The sequence below is a fragment of the Choristoneura fumiferana genome, chromosome 2, assembly GCF_025370935.1.
Source record: "Choristoneura fumiferana chromosome 2, NRCan_CFum_1, whole genome shotgun sequence".
Classification (NCBI taxonomy): Eukaryota; Metazoa; Arthropoda; class Insecta; order Lepidoptera; family Tortricidae; genus Choristoneura; species Choristoneura fumiferana.
Window position 1 is genome coordinate 2,289,454 of NC_133473.1, and position 16,733 is coordinate 2,306,186.

The following is a 16,733-nucleotide window of genomic DNA, read 5'->3' on the forward strand; positions in this document are numbered from 1 at the left end:
GGTTTACATTACTAATGTTTCAACCTACCTCAAAAGGAGCAAGCTCCCGAAAGATCAAAGATGTGTCTATCTGTCTGTCTATTACAACTATAGCTGACTTTCTAAGAAACCCTTTCGTTGCAATAGTTAGTAGAGTCAGTATCATAAGTGCATGAGCTATTCGTCACTATCAACATTTAGGGATTACACTTTTGACGGTGGAGTAGTAGGGAATATGCATGGAACAAAATGTTAAATATCTCAAAAATGACTCAAACGATTTTGATAAAATATGTCTAAAAAACGTCGCTAGAAAACCTGCTTTAAAATAAAAACACGTTTAAGGGCTACGTGCGACAGACAGACACACACGTAGGGGTCAAACTTATAACACCCCTCTTTTTGCGTAGGGGGTTAAAAACTGGATTATTACGTTACTAGAAAATAAGCGATGATTTTTGCTTGTTTTTCAGGAGTTCATCAAAAATGCAAACCTTCATGAAAATGTATGCAATCTGGGTGCTGAAAATTCCAAGCGTTAGCGAAAAATCGGCCCCACGTTTGTGATGCAGATTCGTCGTCGCTGCACTTTCTAATCTTATTTGTTTTCAGTTGCAAATACATACTTTAGTTGCGTAGTCCGCCATTTTGTTTTTGTACGGGTTACTGTAACTATTGATTTGCGGATGATTTTATGGAAATATTTCATTTGAATAGAATATTTTGAACATGAAACTACCGTGAGACTCACTCATATTAAATGATATTGTAACGGAAAACTTACGTTATAAATAGAGTTTAGGTCTACATGTTTCGGGTTAATTCGTGTGCGCGTGTTGCGGCAACCGCCGAGTTTCGTTGCTCCTAGGAAGAAGGGCTATGAATTAGCCCAAAACATGTCGAGCTAAACTCGATTTAAGACGTGAGTTATCCGTTACAATATAATTTAATTTGAATAGAATGGATAATACTTTTATACAGACAACACTTCATATAAAATCCCTGCCGTGTCATGACAAAACACTGTAACTCAAGTTACAGTGTTTTGTGATAACACTGTTAAATTAGCTTTTTAGACCCTAATCTACATACTTAGAATATACCGATCTTCTACCAATAAAAATGAAAAACTTCATTTAAATTAACACTATAACTCTTAAAACCTAGGATCCTGATTCGACTAAACACTGTATCTCCTCCAGATACCGTGTTTTGCCAAAACAAAACTCACCTTTTCTGCAACCAGTACCTGACGTTACAGTGTTTTGTCGTAATAATCACACGATTGGAGTGAGTGTCTTTGTTCACTGTAAATCGGAATTTCTTCATTTTTAACGTGTTTTTGGTTGAAAATGTATGAAAAAAGTATAAATCCTATATTATGTTTCTTTGTTCACAATTAGCAGCACACCTCATCATCATCATCATCATCCCAGCCTATATACGTCCCACTGCTGGGCACAGGCCTCCTCTCAGAACAAGAGGGCTTGGGCCATAGTTCCCACGCGGGGCCCAGTGCGGATTGGAACTTCGCATGCACCATTGAATCGCTTCGCAGGTTTGTGCCGGTTTCCTCACGATGTTTCCTTCACGCAAAGCTCGTGGTAAACACACCAATAACACACACCTATTATTTATAATTTATCCAAATTTAATTAAAATCGGATGGATAATGACGGGCTTGTGGCCAATTAAAGTAGAATACAGCTTTTTGCGATTTCCGAAAAATTGTTTTTTTTTTTAGTTACAGTGTTTTGTCATGACACGGCAGATCCGTTGATAAGCATTATTAAATCTGCTGTTTTAGAATTTAGCATCATACCTAGTATAGGTACAGTCACTAGCACAAATATCTGACACAACGAAGCGTGCATAAAAATCTGATAGGACTATTTCCAGGGCTTGTAGGACGTGCCAGATACTCTTATGTTTGGTCGCTCCGCTATGGCACCAGTATCAGTATCCTCCTGAGTCCTCACGTAGGTACTTTATAAAGGAACAATTAACACTAAGAACAACGGCAGAATGTATTTTGTAAAGTACATATGGTTCATTGAATGAAGAATACTAAGAATTTTGAAATAATATCCAAATTAACAAAGCAGGTCAACCACGTCTAGGTCTTAAGCACTAAGTTTGTTAAATAGTGTTAGGACTCAGGCAGGAGGACATTTGCAGATGATAGGAGCTTGTGCAAGATCCACCCGGATTGCTACCACCATCTTGCTCGCTAATCCTGCCGTGAAGCAGCAGTGCTTGCACTGTTGTGTTTCGGCGTGGAGAGTAAGATAGCCGGTGAAATTACTGGCACTTGAGGTAGCCCATCTTAGGCCTCTAGGTTGGCAACGCATCTGCAATCCCCCCTGGTGTTGCAGGTGTCTATGGGCGGTGGTGCTCTCTTACCATCAGGAGACCCACTTGCTCGTTTGCTATCCAGTCGAATAAAATAAAAAAAACTTTACCAATTATGATGGTTTGTTCACTTTGTCAATTTGAAACAAAACCAGCAAAAACAATTTGACTTTTCGAACCAATTGAATAAATTTGCGAAGCAGTTAATCATTTTTAATCAGTGAAAAACTTCGTGGCAACTGCGTTAAACCAATGACGGTCGGCTTTATGATTGAATCATGCAACCACAGCCATCCCCGACGTCTATTTACATTTTCTATTTGCTACATGCACCAAATAGGTGCAGTCAATGAAAAGCTTGGTGTCTATTCGAATTCAATAGCTTCGATCATGCGCAAAAAAATTACATTCAGGATCAAACAAGTGGTGGCAAGTTCAATGTTGCTGTGTCAAAAATAATGAATAAAACCGGCCAAGAGCGTGTCGGACACGCCCGAAATTAGGTTTCCGTAGCCATTACGAAAAAAATAATTAATATTTTTCTAAGGATTTCCTATTTTGTACGGAATATTCCAAGTTTAGGTATATTTATACCTTAGGCTGCTTGTTGGCTGACTGGCAGCCATTTAGATAGAATATTGGTTTTTTAATGTATTGTCTGTGAAAAATATGATTTTGATTTAGAACACGTCAGTCATCATCATCATCATCATCATCATCAGCCGGAAGACGTCCACTGCTGGACAAAGGCCTCCCCCTTAGAACGCCACAATGAACGACAACTCGCCACTTGCATCCACCGGTTTCCCGCTACTCTCACGATGTCGTCAGTCCACCTGGTGGGAGGCCTGCCAACGCTTCGTCTTCCGGTTCGTGGTCGCCACTCGAGGACTTTTCTCCCCCAACGGTTATCTGTTCTTCGAGCGATGTGGCCTGCCCATTGCCACTTCAATTTCCTTCATCAACACTGCTATTTACTCTTAAAGTACTAATAATTCTCATGAAAACTTAACCGTTATAGTTTTCCTTGTTAGTTTGATATACTTACTACCATCCTGAATTTTAAAAATTTTCCACCCACCGTTTTAGATTTTGAAGGGCGGGAGGGACGCACCATTTTAATGAAAATTTGCACTTTAAAGTTGAATATTTTGCAAACAAATCACTGAATCGAAAAATCGTTTTGGCAACTCCCTAATGGTTTTAAAAGACTTATCCAACGATACCCCACACTAAAAGGTTGGATGAGAAAAAAAACACCCCCACTTGACGTCTATGGGAGGTAGGTACCTACTGTAATTTTTTTTTTTAATTTTTTATTGTTCCATTTTGTCCGCATAGTTTACATAATAATATATATTCGTGCAAAATTACAGTTTACTAGCATTGATAGTCCCTGAGCAACGCCGCGGACGGACAGACAGACAGACAGACATGGCGAAACTATAAGGGTTCCGTTTTTGCCATTTTAGCTACGGAACCCTAAAAACTAGACAAGTGCGAGCAGGTCTCGCGCGCCGACGATTCCGTACAAATTGGAAGGTATTACAAAATTTAAAATTATAAACGGCCGTGTCTCAAAAACCCATGCTTGTAAATATAAGTAAATACATTTCCCACTGCCTGCGCACAGGTCTCAGAATGAGAGAACTTGAACTGTAGTTCCCACACGGAGATGTTTATTAAGGTTCCGTACAACAACACGGAACCTCTCTGTCTGTCTGTCTGTCCATCCGTCTGTCACAGCGAATTTGCGCCGAACCAACTGGACCAAATCAGGTGAAATTTGTTAGGATGGTGTAATCCTATGACCCAAACACAGACGTGCAAAGTAAGTAAAAAATTTTTAATAAGGGTTATTTTGGGGGTGTCCCCAAATTAGGAAATTAAATAAAAAAAGTTTTGCAAACCTTACTGTGTCATATATCAAATGAAAGGGCTCGTCATAGTATTTATTTTATTCACGAAAGAAGACGAAAATCCGTGGACAATGAAGAGTTATTTGTATTTATATTTGTACTATTACGAATCAAGTGCCTATAAATAACTCGTTCGAACTTCTTATCTTTTATTCTGTGACTGAGACCCCAGCGCTTTAATCTAAGGAACTCTCAAAAATGATAATGAAAACAAAATCCCTGGAACGAGAAAAAGAAAGGGTTTCATTCAATTACTCTCGTTCAATCGGACGCCTTGATTGCCCGACGCCCGAGGTGACGAAAGTTGAAAAAAACTTTAGCAAAAAGAACAAAATTCCATCCACCCGAAACGTTACTAAAACATTCTAAAAAATCCCTCTACTTTTCCATGTAATCAAAAATGCAAATCTCTCAGTAAAAATTATGCTGATTTTACAACGTTTTTTTCGTTGGCGCAACTGATTTTCATTTTCGGAGCTTTGTTGGTAATTTTGGCGAGTTAACTGGAATTTTTAACTAGATTACGTCAGCGGGAATACTCTATAATATGTCTGTAGTGGCTAGTGGTGTGCAATATTTGGAAGATTCTTCATAAAATGCCCGCATTTTAACTGAGGAAAATTCTGACTTGTACTTCTTCTTGGTTTATAAACAGAAAAAAATACTTAAAATTAATATCGTCACAGTGAATTTCGTTGAAACATCATATGACATTTTTACACAATCCAAAAACTGTCATCATCACGATCTCAGCCTACATTTCAGAATAGAGAACTTAGTTCCTACGCGAGCCCAATGGAAATTGGGAACTTTACACACACCATTGAATTGCTTCGCAGGCTCTTGCTAAATTTCAAATATAATTTCGCACATGACTCACGTAAAACTTAGAGGCACGATTCCAGATTTGAACCCACTTTCCTCTGCTTAAGAGGCAGGTCAAACAAATTTTTATCGAAGCTGCTCACAAAATCTCTCGAGAATCTGTTGAAAAATGCGACCTGTAGAGAAAACCAGAACTTTTGTTTGTTGAGAAGCTGAAACTGAGATGCTTCGCTCGCGCATCGTACTCTCTCGATCAATTACTAAAACCGCCAGCAATCCGTAATTCCTGTAATACTTTGACCGCAGCATATCATTAGTCGCGCTCGTGCGGCTAACGTGCCACTATCAGAGATAACCGGTTGACGTTCATTATGCGATAATTTACTCTCAAAACAGAATTTTGCCGTTTAGCTTTCATTTAACCAGCTGGTAATAGTAAACCTATACCGGGTGTGGCCTGTAATATGAGCAAATAATTAAAACATAGATCATACTCATCAACCTGAGCGACATTAGTTCAGCGACTTATAAAAATAATTAGTTCTTTTTTTTTAATTTATATCACACTTTAAAGTTTATTCGAAGAAGCAATGTAAAGTAAAATGCTTGATGTGAGGCGACGTCAGTTGTGTTCTAGGATGGCGTACATTGATAGCAGTATTTCATTATTTTTAAAAGTCGCTTGTTGTGTTTCGTTTAACTAGGACGATCTATGTTTTATTTTTTTGCTCGCATTAAGTACAGCCCACACCGGGTACATGCGAAGTATTTAATGTGCGTGCCGTCCCTGGTTTTAGAATTTGATGGGCCCATCTCTTCCCGTTGATTGCAAAAGACGACTCAGAGACCTAAATAAATGTAAGAGTGTGCACGGACAGCAGCGCTCACTACTGCTAACTGCGAACTCCAGACTCCACTCTAAGGTGTGAAAGGGGAAACTGCCACACTATTTTCTCAAGATAGTCGTAATGAAGGTCATAGTGACCTTCAACCAACGGCCACTACCACTCAGTCAAAATTGTAGTGACTTAGACGAGTGCATGTGCGTTTACTACTTTTTAACGCTTAAACGGCATAAGATGGAATTGAACGGAATATAGATTTCAGAATAGGATACAATACACACAAAACAAATAACTGTTAACTTTGCTAACAGTCACCGATAAATCAAGACAAGTTGTACAATCAATAAAACACACGTTTCGGGGCAATAAGTTAACACTTTTCAGCTCGAACATTCGAGCACACACTGACTGAGTGAAGACTGTACTTACAGTCGAATAATAACTACGTGATGAAAATCTCTGTCGAGAAATTAATTAATTAATAAGCATTGCGGGTGAGCAAAGTAATTGTTTTTCATCATTGATATAGACCTCCGCAAAGTAACGCCTGATTCAATATACAAGTTTTTTTTGCTTAATACATTTAAACGCGGAACTGAGCGAGTGGACACATGTGTAGCTCTGGATAGGGAGATGTGAAGATCAAAAAGGAAAGTCTTCGCCCAGTAGCAGTGAGCGAATTATGTAGACTTAGTATAATAACAATAATTACCATTTCCTGTACTTACATTGTCAACCAACCTAATCCGTATCTACCAAGTTTCAAGTCAACGCCATCAACCGTTGAGAGTTCCGTCCTGCAGAAACGATCCACGCTGGATTACAAAAATATCACCAATAGATTATTTTATTGTCACTGAACTGACCTTTACTAGCGCAAAGTATTTTAATTTCTTAATATTTGCATAGATTTTCTCTGCACACAAAAATAAAATAGAAATATTCATATTTTGCAGAGAACTGTACTGAAACGCAAGTTTAATGAAGAAATACGGCTGGTAATATTTTTCGGTGAACGTATTTTGTTTTGTGTCAAATGTATTTTTAGTTGCTCGCTTTCACAACTTTGCGCTATTTGTTATTTATATTAAAGCCTTTGTAAATTTTACAAAAGCAAACTTATTACGTTTAACTAAATATGAATAAAAACTTTCTCTGTAAATCTTATAATCTTCATAATAATACCCGTGCTTTCTATGTTATGGATCAAAAGTCATTGTATTGTATTGTAAATGGGCCGTAGCAGGCTAAGTACTCCTACTCATATAGTTTTCATATTGTTAATACTATCAAATCTTTCGAAAAGACATCATCGCCAAGAATTTCATAGATATTATTTCATCAAAAAAAAACGGCCAAGAGCGTGTCGGACACGCCCAAAATAGGGTTCCGTAGCCATTACAAAAAAAAAGTAATATTTTTCTAAGGATTTCGTATTTTATATTTATAAGTTTATAAGTTTAGGTATATTTTATACCTTAGGCTGCTATTTACTCTTAAACTACTAATAATTCTCAAGCAAACTTAGCCGTTACAGCTTTCCTTTAAAGTTTGATATACTATTCTGTTTTTTTTTTTAAATTTTCCACCCACCAGTTTAGATTTTAGAGGGGAGGGGGAGGGACTCTCGATTTTAATGAAAATTTGCACTTTTAAGTTGAATATTTTGCAAACAAATCTCTGAATCGAAAAATTGTCGTGGCAACCCCCCAATGGTTTTAAAGGACCTATCCAACGATATGAGAAAAAAAAATCACCCCCACTTTACGTCTATGGGAGGAACTCTAAAAAAATTTATTTTTGAATTTTTATTGTGCCATTTTGTCGGCATAATTTATATATATATAAATTATGTTGTCTTTACTTGCATCATCATCATCATCCCAGCCTATATACGTTCCACTGCTGGGCACAGGCCTCCTCTCAGAACAAGAGGGCTTGGGCCATAGTTCCCACGGCGGCCAGTGCGGATTGGGAATTCACACACACCATTGAATCGCTTTCGCAGGTTGGTGCAGGGTTTCCTCACGATGTTTTCCTACACCGCAAAGCTCGGTAAATTTCAAATGTAATTCCGCACATGAATTTCGAAAAACTCAGAGGCCTCTGCTTGAGAGGCGATAGGTCAAACTACTAGGCCACCACGGCTTACTAAGCTACATAATGTATACTAAATTTCAAGTAAATCTGACTGAAAGTGGATCAAAATGAACTTGCAAGATTTTGTTTTCCAAAGCCGAGTTTAGACTTGCAGGAACAATTGTGCAAGTTTGCCATAACATGCGAAGCCGTCAAGCGACATGTTTGTATTGGTCAATCGAGCACCGCAATGAATGCAACGTGCACGATTTTTCTTGCTACTCTAAACTCGGCTTAATGTTTCGGCGAATAACGTTTGGCAACCTGTTTCATTTCGCAACTTTTCATTTCCCAACTGTTTAAAATTTCTGAAACTCTATATTATAGATTTTTTTATAAAACTTATCTTATATAACCTAAAGGGTTATCCACGATGGCTCTGTAATAAATCCTGAAATATTTACAGTTTTAGAGTTTGCGAAATGAAAAGTTGCGAAAAGGCAGTCCCCGGCAAGAGTTGACCCAACAAAACAAACAATGCAAGTATAATAAGAACTTGTAACAAAGGTACAGTGCGACTTAGACGGTAATGTAAATCCTCCCTCATTCCATCACCAGACGTCTTGTAACCGTCACGAACTACCAACATTTCTTAAGCAGGGTATTTGTATTCGTCGCATAATCGCGAGCGAATCATTAAGACTCACATTGGAGGATTTAAAAGACCTCGTTCCATAGGGAAATGGAAATGCACTTAATGCATACGTAATCAAATTATGTTGGTGCGAAGCGCTGCCCCGCTACGGAGTCGCTGTCACACCGTGACGTCGAACAAAGATTTACAGCCGTATTCATAAAAAGTTAGAGCCTCCTTGAAGGCTCCTTGAAGGCCCGATGCTAAAAAACATGATTCATAAACGTCTGTTAGCCCAAATCAGTCGATCAAGGCTCTGCTAAAGTTAGAGGACCGTAGACCCTCCTTTATCTCTCTGCTAAGTCACAAAATGGCCGCCACAAGTTTGAACAGCTGACTTTGACAAGAGCAAAAAACCATAGGTACCGAAGATATTTATAGTGAAGGCAGGGCTACGCAGATTTAAAAAAAAACAGGAAAAATTATTTTCAGGAATTTGTATTTAAAAATCCTCTAAATTAGCAACAATAAATTAACAATAAATATGAAAAAAAAATAAGGATGATTAACATAATTATGGCTTTTTGCACAACATAAACATGCGGATCGGAAATGGCGGGAAAACAAACATCTCGCTTTTTATTTTTTTTCCTGGTAATTTGCTGTCACTGCTGTCAATTTTTTTTTTTAATTATCGATTAGGCCATTTTTTGTCTTTGATTTGTCAAGGTGGCCAACATAACGCGTCTAATCCGTCTATCAGCAGCTCAACAACTAGCAGACTGCTAGCAAGCGTTTATGAATCATACTTCTTGACAACCGTCTAACAAGCTTAATCAGTCTGCTAAGTAACAGACCGATCAAACCTCAATTAAGGATTTTTTATGAATAAGGCTGTTACAATATAAGTGTCTGTTAAAAATTGCATTTCTAAGATAAGATTTTTGCCGACTGTACATTCTGTTGATATTTCCATTGTCAAATGTCAAGTCGATCCCATTAAGAGTTGAGGAGTTGGCTGAACCATCAGGATGTCACCGGATTATTGTATTGTCACCAAATTTGCACAAGTTATACCTGATTTACAGTATACTCCTACATAATAGTGTGTTACTGGTAGCTGCAGGCTTCAATTTACGGAAGGTTAAAGTAATGTATCTGTCTCTTACCATCAGGAGACCCACTTGCTCGTTTTCCATGCAGTCGAATAAAAAAAAAAACTTAACCCTGACATTAATTTAATTAATATACTAAAATTCAGACTTTGTTAGCTTTCTAACATAATTATAATTGTCAGAAATATAAAGCAAAGTAAATTGAAAAGTAAGTGTAAATGACAGCCGACAGATACTTTGATTAATTACTTGTCAATTTACTTTGCTGTACATTGCTAGTTGGTGATTATAATTTTGTTAGTAAGCTAACAATATCTCAATTTTAGTTTATTAATTAAATTAATGTCATGATTAAGTTACTGAAATACGTTGCTTTAACCTCCCTTAAAAAAGCTGCTGTACAATTATTATGTACTACGAGTATATGCTTCGTGTTGTCTATTTGTAGTAATATGTATGTACGTATGTAAGCAAACTCTTTACTGTACAAAAAGAAAAGAAACAAAATACAATTGACGAACTTTGAGATACTTAATATAATAATACTACAAATAAAACAATACTAACAAATAATATAATATAATATTTTTCTCAAAAATGTCCGTAAATGTTGACATTATTCTTTACATATCAGAAGGTGAAGTGCATAGTTTATGGTCAGCGAAAAATTAAAAAGTTAAAAAGATTGCAGGCGCGCTAGCTCGACAATAATGAATTAGCGCGCCTGCAATCAGTCACATTTTTTTTTAAAGTTAAAAAGGCCATGGAAATGTTGGCACAAGTCGTATACAGCCAAGTCTAATGGCCAGTATCAGATATTTTGTTGGAACTCCGGACTTTTCTATTGGGTCTGAAATAGCTTGTGGTGTTTTCGGTGGAAAAATACACCTGCAGTTTATTTTTAATGAAAAAAGGCGGGAAAGCATAAGAAAAATATTGGAATAAAATTAAATTTTATAATATTTTTTGAGAAAAGCTTTATATTAGTCTCGGCTGGAATAGCAATTGCTGGCTTCGTATTAGTTAAACGGACTCGCAAGCTCGTCCGTTTAATACTCATACTCAGCCAGCAATTGCCTACTTCCAGGCCACGACAATAATCTACTTGTAGTGTCTTGTGTTGTTGTGAATAAATGGATTTTCTTTCTTTCTACTTACTTACTCGGCTGTGGTGTGACGTGCGCTCTCGTACAGCAGCATACGTCAGGTCGTGTAACCTGCTAGATACTAATGAGCGCTGAAAAGCGTGGAAAACTTCTATATCCAAGGTACAAAATTATTAATACGTTCTCGTACATGGTAATGAGCAGGATTAAAATGTAACTAATGTACATTAAACTAAATATGTACTTAAAAACTTAATACCAAACGAAATTAAAAAAGTCGGCAGCGTTCCCTCGCTGAATCAACGAAACAAAAAAAACTGGCCAAATTTGAGTCTGTGTTACGGCAAAAATATAACTGTTTCAATTATCTGTCAACGACTGTACTTTAAGAACTTACACACACACGCACAAGCACTTCAACGGTCAGTTTGATTTTCAACCTACTTCAAAAAAGGAGGAGGTTATCAATACGGTTGTATTTTTTTTTCTTTTCTTACGTTTGTTACCTCAGAACTCCGTCATTTATGAACCGATTTGAATTTTTTTTAATCGTACGTCTAGGAATGCTTTCAATTTGGTCCCATAAGTACCAAATTAGGATCTGATGATTAGATTCTAACGAAATCGAGGGAAAATATTGTAGGACTGAACGCCTATGGTAATTTCTATATATTTAGGAGTAACTCATGCATTTGCTCTTGAAAATCATCATTTGGTGAAGTGGAACTGATGATGAAGACCAAATTTGACCAATGGAGCGACTACTCAATAACAAGTACTTCACGGGTTGAATTTCAATTACTTTAACGCAGTTGCTAAGCAATTTAAGCTCATCGTAATTCATTTGGTGAAATGGAACGGGTGATGAAGCACCAGGACTCCTCAATAATGGACGTCTCTGCATCGGAAAAAGCAATTTTTCGTAAAAGGTGACGAGCAGTTGACATTAAACTATTGTATCTTAGATCTTTTACATTTAAAAGCGTGATTTTTTTGTATGACAAAAAATAGAACCTACAAAAAACCAAGAAAATATTTTCTACCAGTCTAAAGTCGGTGCCTCAGCACGAACCAGCAGGAGTGATTGAAGCCCAATATATGCTCGTATAGTTGTAGGTGAGGTAGAATAGGTCCACTCCTATCCACTTTTTGGTTATAATTTTTTTTAGAAATGTGGAACTCTCGGTGCACAAGTCTGATTACCATTTGCTTTGCCATTTATTTTGCTTCGTGTTTTCGAAATAATAAGTTTTTTTTTTTTTTTAGTGGCTGACTGCCGTCGCCTGCCCCGATCTAAATCGTTGTATTACGAGAAACAATAGCTGATACCTACCACACAAAATGACAATAAAAATAATAGTATTTTATGCAACTGTATCGTAATAGGGGTCCTTAAAACACGAGTATGGGTTTATGAAATGAGGCGTAGCCAAGTTTCATAATAGGATCATGAGTGTTTTAAGGCATAATTACGTACAGTTGCATACAATATTTTACCTATATCCATATATTAAATCCTCTATCATGTGTTCAAGAACCATTGAGAATGACCTGCATTATTATTATTAGTTTAATTATTTTGTATTAGTTTTTATCTGTATTAGGTATTGTTGTATGGTATTACTGTTTCCGTCTTTTGTCCGCCATCCAACCCGCTATAGACAATAATTTCAGCATGTGTCAACAGGGGCCGACTGTAAACCAGCGCTGATGATGTGTGAAATCTCATTACGCTACGGGCGTGTTCATAATAGAATCCAATGTCGTAATGCTGGTCATTACCTATGGTTTTTGAACGCATAATTGAGGATTTACTATATAGGTGTAGATAAAATCATTTATTTTCCATACAGTTAACGACAAAGGTGGCTTACAAAACTTTATTACTTACACAATCAATGCGTGCCCAACAACAGGTAAAGGCTAGCGTTAAATAGAAACAATAAATTAGTTGCAAGTGTCGATATCGCAAGCCTTTATTTACAAAGAGCTCTAAGTGCACTTGAGACCCTTTTACTACCTCCGTTGTGAGGAATTAGTTCTCAGATGCACTGTGATGCAAGAGATTATGTTGCATTGCGCAACGGACGAGTGGGTGAATATTCGAGCGGTTTGAACGCTCGGTTAAACGTTATTGCCAATTATAATAATATGTTGAAGGCCGAGGCCGCACTACGGCTAAACCGCCGCGGTTTTTCTGCCGCTTGCACTAGTTTACTTGATTCACAAAGTCACGCGGTTGAAAACCGCGGCGGTTTAGCCGTAGTGCGACCTCGGCCTATTAGCGCAACGGAAGGATAAGTCGCGAGAATTTTTATAACGCTAGATTCAGCATCTGTATTTCTTTAGTTTTCGTAAAAAAATAATTAGAGCATCATTTATTTTAGCAACACTTGCTGAAATAAAAAAAAAACGCAAAAAAACACTGAATATGTAAATACTTCTAGTACAGAACAAAGTTCCTAATTATCGTCAGTACAAAAACAGTCGTCTCCTGGACATGAGCCTTCCACAAAGAATGCCACATCATGTCATCGATTTTATTAATCAGAAAAACTACACACATACATTTAAAAAAATGCGCTCGGTTTGGGAATCTAACCAGTGCCCTTAGTGTAAGTTTTCGGTTACAAAATACGTCTCGATCGCGAACACGAACATCGCAAACGTTCCGATAGAGGCGCTGTTTGTGTTTCCATATAAATTGAGATTTTAACGCGAACGCGATCGAGACGTATTTTGTAACAGAAAACTTACACTAAGGGTACCGGTCGTATCAGGTCAGCTTTGTTAAAACAAACGTAGTAACTAAATAAAAATGATTTACGAGGTATACAACATCTTAGTATGCTACTACATCTTTGTCCCAAGCTGTGTCTACGTGCCTCTGCAAGCGAAACACAGCTACTATAAGAATACTCTATCCTTATGCTCGGTTCACATTATTTTAGTAAAACCGTTCCAGTTGCTGACACTGCGGTGCTCGATCGATCTCGTGTTTTTTTTTTATGATTCGACTGGATGACAAACGATCAAGTGAGTCACCTGATGGTAAGATATTACCACCGCCCATAGACACCTGCAACACCAGGGGGATTGCAGATGCGTTGCCAACCTAGAGGCCTAAGATGGGATACCTCAACTGCCAGTAATTTCACCGGCTGTCTTACTCTCCACGCCGAAACACAACAATGCAAGCACTGCTATTTCACGGCAGGATTAGCGAGCAAGATGGTGGTAGCAACCGGGCGGACCTTGCACAAGGTCCTACCACCTGCTAACTCGTGTAACTCGTTTGGATTGTGACCCCGCAATGTATGGCTACTGGCACGATTTTACTGAAATAATGTGAACCGGGCATTACTAATATTATAAATGCGAAAGTAACTCTGTCTGCTTATTTGTTACATCGACATCTTCATGCTTTAAACCACTGAACCAATTTAAATTTGTTATGGATGGGAGCTTGAAGCCTTGGAAGGATAATTTTATCCTCGAATATTGCATAAGTGGTTTCCACAGAATAGCTATAAAGCTTCAAACACAGAGAGAGCGGTGGCGAGGCGGCGCGGCGCGGAGGACGTACCGGTTGTAATATTCGAGCTATCATGAAAGAGGCCACACGGAATACCGCGCGGGAAATAAAATAAAAATTAATAAAAATTATCCTTCCCAAGGCTTCAAGCTCCCTCCGTGTGTTTCTTGCTTAAGTGAGCCGCAAAGGACTCTTTTCGTCACTGCCATGTGATAATGTCGTGATTACTTAACAAAAATTTTCAAAAAGGTTTCTTGTTTGTTTGTTTGTTTGTTTATACTCTTTATTGTACAAAAAGGAAAAACAAAAAGGTTACATAAATAAAAGTTATGTTAAGTACAAAGGCGGACTTATCCCTGCAGGGATCTCTGCCAGTCAACCTTTGAGTGGTAGAGGAGCAATCCAAAAAAACAAGGATCGACAAATAGAGCAAAACATTTGAATAAATATAAATGCATATATAAACCTCAAATACCTAACTATATACAATAAATATATAACACATACATAAAACATTAATATATTTATAACTAAATATAAAATAACATACATTTACATACAATACATAAATAATACAAGTATAAAGGATAATTAGTTACTAAATAATCAAGGAACTAGTGTGAGCCACATCTTCTTCAATGTCTCTCTATTCATTCTTCTTCTATTCATGAGAAAATCTTGAAATGCACGTCCGCATAAAAAAAAAACACTGCAAATTTTGATATTAAACACGAGGTTTTCGCACGGCAGTGGCGTTTTACATGTCACTTATTTATACTACCAGGGCCTAATCGCATAATAAATTACAAGCAAGTAGTATTAGTGAATTTCAATATAAAATCGCTAATACTATTGGCTAGTAAATTGTTATGCAGTTGGGCCCAGAGCTCTCAGAAAAACCACCATTGCCAAGAAGAACGCACCGCAAGAAACTTGGTAGAGCCATCTCATTTTCTTTAAAGCAAAGAAATATGTCGTAGTCTGTTCATTCACATAGCCTGCATATATATTTTTAGTTTCCGATTAAAAATGCATAAGTACATGTGATGTACAGACCGACGGACAGATCATCAAACACTACGATGCTAAAGTTTTGTTTTTACCATTTTGGCTACGAAATTCAAACTAACTGTAGTCCATAAAGATCTTCCAAAATCAACCATCACAACTTTAGATAGGGCTGAGAATAGGGCTCAAAGCTACCAAATGTTTACGGACAAAGGAGTTCAGTTGCGCCGGTGAAAAACAAACACTTGGCAAATGTAATTGGCTGTTATGGAGCGTATTCGTTTCTGGAACGTTCCATACTTCATTCCATAGTCTCTATGTAAAGGTCTCAAATGCTATTTGGTAGCGTCTGGAACATTCATACAATCGTATGATTAATTTTCTTGTCACAATGGAAAAAATAATCTTTAAAGTGTGCAACTTGTTAGTCTTCACCCATTTTATTACATTTTGTTTTCTTTTAGATAGAACTCATAATAATAATAATAATAATAAATATCATGGGACACTTGACACCAATTGACCTAGTCCCAAACTAAGCAAAGCTTGTACTATGGACACTAGGCAACGGATAAACATACTTATATAGATAAATACATACTTAAATAGATATTAGACATCCAAGACCCGAGGACAAACATTCGTATTATAGATACAAATATCTACCCCGGCCGGGATTCGAACCCGGGACCTTAAGCTTCGTAGTCAGGTTCTCTAACCATAGTACTGCCAATGAAGACAGTGATGGTGATTATACTAATATAAATTTTCAACAGTACTTATTAAGGTGACACCCTACTACAATGATTTTTTACACTGCATTTGGGCGGTTTTAAAACGAGATTAAAACACAACAATCTTGTCTTATTGAATGAACCCATATTTAATCATAATTTTTATGATGCATACATAGACCATTCACTCATCCAATTTATTCGTACCAGCTCTTGTGAATTGACCAATAGTGTACTTGTGTCTGTTGTTGTCATTCTTACAATCTGGGAAAAGATATAGAACGTTCTCGAAACGTTAATGTTGCCGCTGCCTTAATACGTATCAAGTGCATACCTATGGTAAGCTCAGTTGATTTAAGTTCCTTTAAAGGATTGCTTACCTTTACTTCGACCTTCTCTTTTCACTGACGACAGGTTAGAGAACGATAGGTACAGTTGAATGAATATACTGTCATGTATGTAGGTAGAATTCAGGCGGTTATCAAAATTTGTAAAGAGTCTTACCCTCTCTCTCAATAAAGTCGTACCAGTAAACGAACGCGTTTGAATAATCTCCGTTACGTAGTGAGCTCATATTTCTCAAATATGAATATATTTTGTAC

The 16,733-nt window shown here is 37.3% G+C and overlaps 1 long non-coding RNA gene across 1 annotated transcript in view; it reads left to right on the top strand.

Moving 5' to 3' along the window:
* LOC141445640 (uncharacterized) overlaps positions 1-620 on the top strand; it is a 16,280-nt gene extending 15,660 nt beyond the window's left edge. The window contains exon 2 of the long non-coding RNA XR_012453344.1: positions 453-620. This is a non-coding gene — a long non-coding RNA (uncharacterized lncRNA). The remainder of the gene's footprint in view (positions 1-452) is intronic.
* Positions 621-16,733: the final 16,113 nt, after the last annotated feature.